Raw genomic sequence first — 7,949 nt, 5'->3', positions numbered from 1 at the left:
ATGAGGCGGGATTGGGACGATACGGCGTGAAAAGCCGCTATTGCATCCAGCCAGTTAAAACATCCTTTTTCCCACCCGTTACCAAATAGTGCAAATCTGGGAGGTTTTCCGTGCCTGTTGCCGGCGGGTGTGTTTGGAGGTGTGAGCAGACAATATGGCAAGAAGGCCAAAAATTGCTTTCACAACATCATGAAACCAGTTTGCAATTGTCCACTCTGCCCATCAATGGCAGGCTGCATTACCCACCGTTGGATGTCGGGAACTTCATTGTAACACATCTACATTTCATTATATGCCCAGCTCGCTGGAATCATCCCACCATGCTGGATCATTAGCTCATCTAAAAGTTGCGCCCCCCCCCTTCTCTTCCCCCTGCCCCCCCGCCCACAACCTCCTGTTTCTCAAACTACTGCCCACCGCTCCTCCATGGCAACTGTTTTCTGGTATTTTGGATAAACAGAAGAATGAAAGAAAGAGAGTGTTAGAATTGTTGCCTTTGTCAGTTCTGAATTATCCACTGTGCAGAGGAGTTAGGGTTCTGGACCTTTGAGAGGCAGCAAGCGGAAAGGTTCTGGAATCTCCTAAATAATAGTTCATTGAAAACTAATTTATTCTTTTTCAAATAAAGAAAATTTAAATTTCTGATATTTGCTACTTACTTCCGTTTTGTACTGATTCAAAATAGTCTGCATTGGTCCCACTATTATATTACTTGCAGCCAGCAATTTATTATTGTTTCATTCCAGCTTGTCAACCTTCCCTTCTTGTAGTTTTGTTATAGTACTCCAAAGTCCTTAATGAGACTACCTTCTGTCCTAAAGTACAAATTGAACTTTGATAATAGGCTGTGAATTCTTTATTTTTGTTGAAGTTCGTTTTCAAGAATGTGGGCCTGACACTGAAATCAGACGTTACATAGATACATTTTTAAGAGACTTTCAAACCAATAGAAATGCTGTGGAAAGCAGCTCAGGAGCTTTTAACATCTCTTTCTTAATCCTTTTGTTGCACCTCAAGTGTCTAACGTACAGTTTGTTCTGCAACTCCGTCACAGTCTTTGTCTGTTGTGAAAAGACTGATGTTAGCCGATCCTCCTCCTTTTAAACTAATAGTGTGTACCATACTCTTGGGGGATTTAAACCATTCTTTTAAATGGTTTCTAATCTGTCAGCAGTCAACATGCCTGGCTTCCCTACCTGATGCGATCTGATTCTTCTTCATCATGGTACGAGTAGTAAAGGATAGCTTGTCCAACATTCTCTTCTATTTGTCTGCCCCCAATCTTAAATCCTCTTTCTTAGCTTTCATTTATGGTATTTAGTAAGCCTTAGCAGCCATATTAGTTTGTCCAACATTCCATTTGTCCAATATCCTCTTCTATACCATGGAGCCCTGTAGCACATCTTCGCTCTGTAGCACCGTCTCCTCCTCCCAAGCACACGTACTTTCTTTATTCAACTGTTCCATCACTTGTTGTAGCCGAGTTGGTTTCTGTATCTGGAACAACATCACCGATGTCTTCCAGTCACCCTTCTACATTCTCTTACCTTTAACCAGTTGTTGCAGATGCTCGTTCAGTTCCTTTAAGGCATTACGTTCCAAACAAACTACTGCGTTAATCATTATTTTATTCTGGACATATGTTTTAACTTCTCCACCAGCTGGCTGATGCCTTCATTTTTTTGCTGGCTTTTTTCCTCCCCACCTCAATCTCAACTTGACCATACCGTGTGCTAACCATTTACTTCATCCCTTACCAATATTCTTCTTCTATCGGTCCGCAGACATTCTGGATTTTATTTATACCTGTCATGCCCTTGCTATTGAGATTAGGGAGAAACTAATCATTGAACAGGAAGTTAAGTCTGCACGCCCAAGGGATGTCATTTTGTAAGCTTGTGCTTAAAACCAGAGTCCTGACAGGAGGGTTCAATACAAAGATTAAGATTATTAAAACCAATATTAACTGTATTTGTATGGTAACAATAAGCAAATTTACAACCACGCTACTATGGAATTGGGAGCTGATCTGACCCTGACTTCCAGAGGTAATGTAAGTGATCCACATAAACTCCATCCAAATCCCTAACCATTAACTTGAATTATACCCCATATCACAGGGCCTAACTTCATACATAACTGGCTTTGTCTCTGAACAGTATTCTGTTATTCTCAATCTGTTATTCTGTTACAGAGGCAGGGTATGATGGGAAAATGGCCAACTAGTAATGGCCAACTTTCTTACATCTTGCCTTTATTTGACTGATAGCTTTTTTAGTGTGGAGTTGCCTCCTGGAGGAATGAGTAAGGGTAGGGTTAGGGTCCTGGACCATGGAGAGGTAGCAAGTGGACCAGTAATCACCTGGATCTGGAATCTTATTTTTACCCCACCTTGGCTACCAGAATAACTAAAGTTGTGCCGCAACCTCATTGGCACAGAGTTTCTGTTCCCCTTCCCCCAGACACTTAGTGCCATCTTATCCAAAAAAGGCAAAAAGAGTGTGGAATAGTTGAAGGTGCAAATCAGTGAACAAATTGATGTGGACAGGTCAGGCATGAGAGTAGATGTCATTTTGGTTGCAACAGTGTGTTCTACCGCATGGCCTTGAGCCTGGTATCAATGGGTGAGTGAGGAAGGAAGGGGGAAGTATGATAAGGCTTACTACCCCTGCTCTGGTCAGGTCATTGAATTACCTTTGGCACTGCTCAGCTGTCCTGAAATTCTGAATGTACCTCTGCCATCTCTGTCTACACTTGTTACCAAACCATACATGAGGGCTGGGATGTGGGGAAGCTAAGGAATAGGTCCTTCCTTCCCTGTGTGTCATCCAGGAGTGCCTGAAGGTCACCCTGCACAAGGTTGAAGGCCATCTTCCTTGTAATATTCTACTGTGAGTCAGTTATGTGTCAGCATAGGAAAAGATTTGAGACACTGGAATGGACCAATTCAAACAAATTAATTTAAAACATTTATGGCAGCTAGTCTGCTGCTTATCTTGCACTCTCTATCCTTTCTCTGGTATTTATCCCCCAACTTTGCGAGTCCTGTGCTCGAACATGGGGAGGCTGCACTGGTTATGTTCGAGCATACGCTAATGAGATTGGCAAGACATTTGGGCATAAATTAACATCGATCGAATGGGCATGGGACTAGGTGTCATTTTGGATGCAACTTTTAGGCTGAGGCCCAAAGGAAATTCCAGGCCAGTAATTGCACCCAGAAGTCTATATTGTCTTTATTTGTTCGAGTGTGGTAATGAATTTGTCTCCTAAAAATTTAGAAGGCATCACAATGGTTGATTGGTAATGCTAATTTAAAATTGTTAATAACCCCCAGTTGTGAGACAAGTAAAACTTTCTAAATGACAGTTATTGTAATTAAAACTACCTAAAAACTGGCACCAGATTACAAGCTTCTGAATTCTACATTACCTTCTTCACTCCTAGAAAGCATTCATGACTTAGTTCATTCAATTTACTGCCATTTAAACTGCTTCCAAAACGTACAGAGTAAAAACACATGCACTTACAGAACAAATGAGATTTCTACTGAAACGTTTATCATTTTTTTCAAATAATTTATTATCTGTACAAATGTAAGAGCAGTTTTTTTTTTCTGTCTCAGTAGGCTGGGGCCCTTATCACTACATTGCAGAAATATATGGACAAGGATTGAAGTTATGAAAGAAAAGTATATTTTGTAAGAAAAATTAATCTTGCATAAGCCTTAAAACAATTTGAATGCTTAATTATTTCTGCTGAGCTTTTCTCTTGGTGACACTTGTCCCTTTACTTTGTACCTTTGTTAGATAAATCTCCCAATCCTTTTGCCTGGGTCTTCAATATGAGCCATTTCTCCTCGGCTTCCTTTTCTTTGTTCTTTATTCTCAGTAGGAATTATGCTGGTGGTTAGTTTCATGTGTATCTACTCTCTTTTCCAGTTTCTTAATTCCTCTAGCGAGTTTGGCCACAAAATTTGGCTCTGCGGCATAGATAGTTTTGGTGCTACATGTACTGTTTTAGTATCAAAATGATGCCTGCACTGCTTCCACTCACTTCTAGTGCTGATCATGCCAAGCATCATCTTGTTGAGCACATTAGTGCAGATGTCATGAACATGCGCTGGAAGTATGCAGAGTAGTTTAATTGTTATGTCGGTTAGCATCTAAGATGGATTTGACACCGGACCTGTCATTTGTATCTCACTGCTGAACATGCATCAGCAACATGAAGGACCCCACCAGTACTATTTAAAGGGATCATCAGCAACTTACAAATTAGTTGCTGATTACTTACTACTGGCTCTGTTTCAGTTTGTGGAAGTGCTGGGTGTTTTGCAGCATTGTTTACAGTTGATGAAGTCTGCAGTGAGTACTGCTACATGTGGGTGTTAGTGATGGCTGCAAGGAATCTGAGCACACCACTTGCTCCCAGTTGTGGGTGCTATCGTAGTAGTTGTACAATTAGGGTCTTCTGGGAGCACTTTTCCTACCTCTGCCTAAGGCAGAAGCAATGTGTGTGCCATTTGAAATTCACAAAGAAGGTGCTCACAGAACTCTGTTACCTGTTGGGAACAGACCTCCAGCCTCAAAGCAGGACAAGGTCAGTGCTGCCAGTCATTGTCATACAGTCATAGTGTTATACAGCAGAGAAACAGGCTCTTCAGGCCATCGTCTGTGCTGGCCATCAAATACATCTATTCTAATCCCATTTTCCAGCACTTGGCCCATAGCCCTGTATGTTGTGGCATTTCAAGTACTCATCTAAATACTTCTTAAATGTTGTGAGGGTTCCTGCCTCTACCACCCCCTCAGGCAAAATATATTTTCCCTTTATGAGGCGCGTGCTGATTTAAGTCATGCAGTCTAGCTTTAACTGGTGCTTGCCTTACATGAATCTGGGCCACCTGCTGTGGCATGCAACCACTCAACAGCATGTTCATCCCATATTACTTTGAATGGATCGCACATCACAATTCTCCTGCCTGATTTTGGAGACTATCCAATTTAGCCTTTATGCCAGCTTCTGCATAAAGATATGCATCCAGATCACCACCTGGAAAACTCTGCGTATGTTTGCGGAAGTTGTCACTTCACTCAGTTTATATACCACCAGTTCATTCGAAATAACTGTGGGAGATCTGTGCATAACCTAGGCTATTGGTGAGGCATGCATTAGTCGGATAACTGGTGCACTTTTATCCAGTTTGGTTCAACAGCAAGGCAACAATGAGACTTGAGGGGTCGGGGGGGAGCAGGTGCAATGATTATTAAAATGTCATGAATAAGTACGGAAAAAAATCAAATAAGCTAACGGACTGTTGGCCTTTACATCTAAAGGTCTAGAGTACAAGGAGGTAGAAGTCAGGCTTCAGCTGCACAAAGTCCTGGCTAGACCACACCTGGCGTAGATTGATCAGAATCCTGCCCGAGCTTTGAGAGTTTATGAGGAAAGTTACACAAACCAATCTCTGGAATTTAGAAGGTTACGGGTGATTTGATTCAAGGGCAACAGATTGGGAGAAACTATTTCTGCTGGTTGGGGAATTTAGGGCTAGGTGGCAGAGTTAAAAATAAATTAGAGTCAGACCTTTCAGGAGTGAAATTAGGAAACATGTCTTCACACAAAAGGTGGTAGAAGTTTACAGCTCTGCTGTGCAAATGGCAATTGATACCGGATCAATTGTTAGTTTTAAAACTGAGATTGACAGATATTTGTATAGTCAAAGATGTTAAGGGGTGTGGGGCAAAGAAAGGTCACAGATCAACCATAATCTCATTGAATGGTGGAACAAGCTTGAGAGGCTAAGTGGTCTACTCCTGTTCCTATGACCCAAGCAGCATGATAAGGCCATGGAGTTTTGTCTTGCACTTGGGTTCTCAAAGTGTAGGGTACAAAGGATGGCAAGCACATAAAATTGCGAGATCCTACCATTAATCCCTCAGCTTTCTTAACAGAAAGAGGCAGCACTTGCTCATGGGAACCAATGCAAAGATTTCTCCATGTGAATGCCAGATTTACAAACGGTTGCCATGGTGTCTTTATCCTCAGTGACCCTGATTTACTTTTAAAAGTTTTCAAGGTCAGACTTTTCCAGATTCAGTGAGAAACCCTATTGATCCTTGACATTAATTTTTGTTAAGACCTAAATATAAAAGAAATAAGGCAGTTATTGCGGTGTGATGTTGTCTGTGTTAGGAAATAGAGACAGTTTAAGTAAGTTATATTTGTATTTGGTGTTAGGAATGAGTTTTAGCTTTAAAGTTTGTTTGTTTTGTATTTCTGTATCTGTGTGTTAAGGAAAAGTTGAGTTTTAGTTTCATTTTTAAAAGGTGCCTGCATTTCTAATGAGAGTTTTACGACTTAAGATAAGGTAAATGAAGTGTGTAGTCACTTCTTAACAATTAAGAATACACACACAACTATCTGCTTTTGAACTCCAACTTCCTGTATAAAAAACAGAAGGTTCCTTTGTTCCTTATTCTCCACCAGAGGACAATACATCCAGGACTAAACACATCTTACTGGCAGGTTTTATATAACAATTCTTTTTAACTAAAATATCCTTTTACAAAAAAAACATAAACATTAAACACAAACATCACAGTAAACAAACAAAGATAGAAGAATTGGGCTGTTGCCTGGCAACAGGGGTCCAGAGAAGCAGGCCCTTTCCACAGACACACAGAAAAGCTAAAAACAACAGTTTGTTTTGGAAGCTGTTGGAGTTCAGCTGGTTTCGAGGAGAGCTGCCAGGAAGCAACCTGGAAGGAACAGGTATCCAGTCCCCAAGCTAAAGAAAAAAACACAAAATCCAAGGAAGTGGAACAAGGGAAAGTCCCCAGAAGACCTTCTAGTCAAAGGAAGGACAGGAACCTGGAAAAGGTCCTCTTAAGTGAAGTTAAGATTGAGGGACAGAGAGAAAGGCTGCAAGCTTCAGACTTAAAGAGACAAAAGCTGCAGAAAGTAGATTTAAAGTGAGGACAGCTTGCAAGAGGCAAGAAGGTCCAAAGAGACAACTGAAGGTCTGTTACTCATTGCTATGGGCATGCGAAGCAGTGGTCTTGTTGACGGCTGAGTTGGTGAGAGTGCATGGAAGACAGCTTGAATGCATGTGGTGACCCAGGGAAGAGGATCTTCGGAGGGAGAGTTTGAAACCCTGGAGGTGAACCTTTGCGGAAGGCATCTGAGAGAAAGCATCAGTTTGGGAGGAGATTCCAAGGTGTGGTCTTGGAGAGCGGAGATTGGAAACCCTTATGTCAAAGACAAAGTTCAGTGAGGCCAGTTGGCTCGCGGTGTGACAAGTGTTTGGGTGGGGGGGTGGGGGGGGGGGTGTTGCGGAGCGATCCATAACATCTGGTTCCAGAGGCTTCTGTCACTTGGTTTTTGAGTGTGGGGTGTCTGACCACAGGGTGCCTATTGGATTATATGGACTGTGTACTTACTGTGAACATTAAAGCATAAGATAGCTTTTGTAACTTATGTTACCCTTACAAATCTGTATATATCTGTAAAGGTATAGGTGTGAGTGAAGGAGTATTGTAATATAGTTCATCTTTTCTTGTTGAATAAATGTTTTATTGTTCTGTTAAAGTTCACCAGCTGACTCCTGTGACTCTGTTCAGTAGCTACTCTTCACATGTCTAACCAAACAAATAAAAGTTAGGAGCTATCAAGCTGCGTTTCACTCTGGGATCAGACATGTCCAGGGGTAATCTCGGCTGGGGATCATAACATCTGTGCCTGTGTGCCATTGTAAAGGAACCCAGCAGATCGAGTGTTAACTTGGGACTGGGGAATAGCACCACCCACGGCATGATGCTTAGAGTCACATGGTAATAGGCTGCGAGAACAGTCTAGTGAGAACACTCTGGAACCAGCCTGCACAGAGGTAACAGTACCATGCATGACAGTACTTGGGATCTGTAAATGATTAAAGGTTAACAATA

At 41.7% G+C, this 7,949-nt stretch overlaps 1 long non-coding RNA gene across 1 annotated transcript; it reads right to left on the bottom strand.

The window, feature by feature from the left end:
• Positions 1–841: 841 nt before the first annotated feature.
• On the bottom strand, positions 842–3,545 carry LOC144685270 (uncharacterized). The gene is made up of 2 exons (XR_013577689.1): positions 3,433–3,545; positions 842–1,581 (listed from the first exon to the last, which is right to left on the bottom strand). It is a non-coding gene; the product is annotated as an uncharacterized LOC144685270 (long non-coding RNA).
• Positions 3,546–7,949: the final 4,404 nt, after the last annotated feature.

This window comes from Cetorhinus maximus, chromosome 10, assembly GCF_964194155.1.
Source record: "Cetorhinus maximus chromosome 10, sCetMax3.hap1.1, whole genome shotgun sequence".
NCBI classification, from domain to species: Eukaryota; Metazoa; Chordata; class Chondrichthyes; order Lamniformes; family Cetorhinidae; genus Cetorhinus; species Cetorhinus maximus.
Note: the sequence above shows the minus strand (reverse complement) of the source record. Positions and strands in the feature narration are given on the sequence as shown.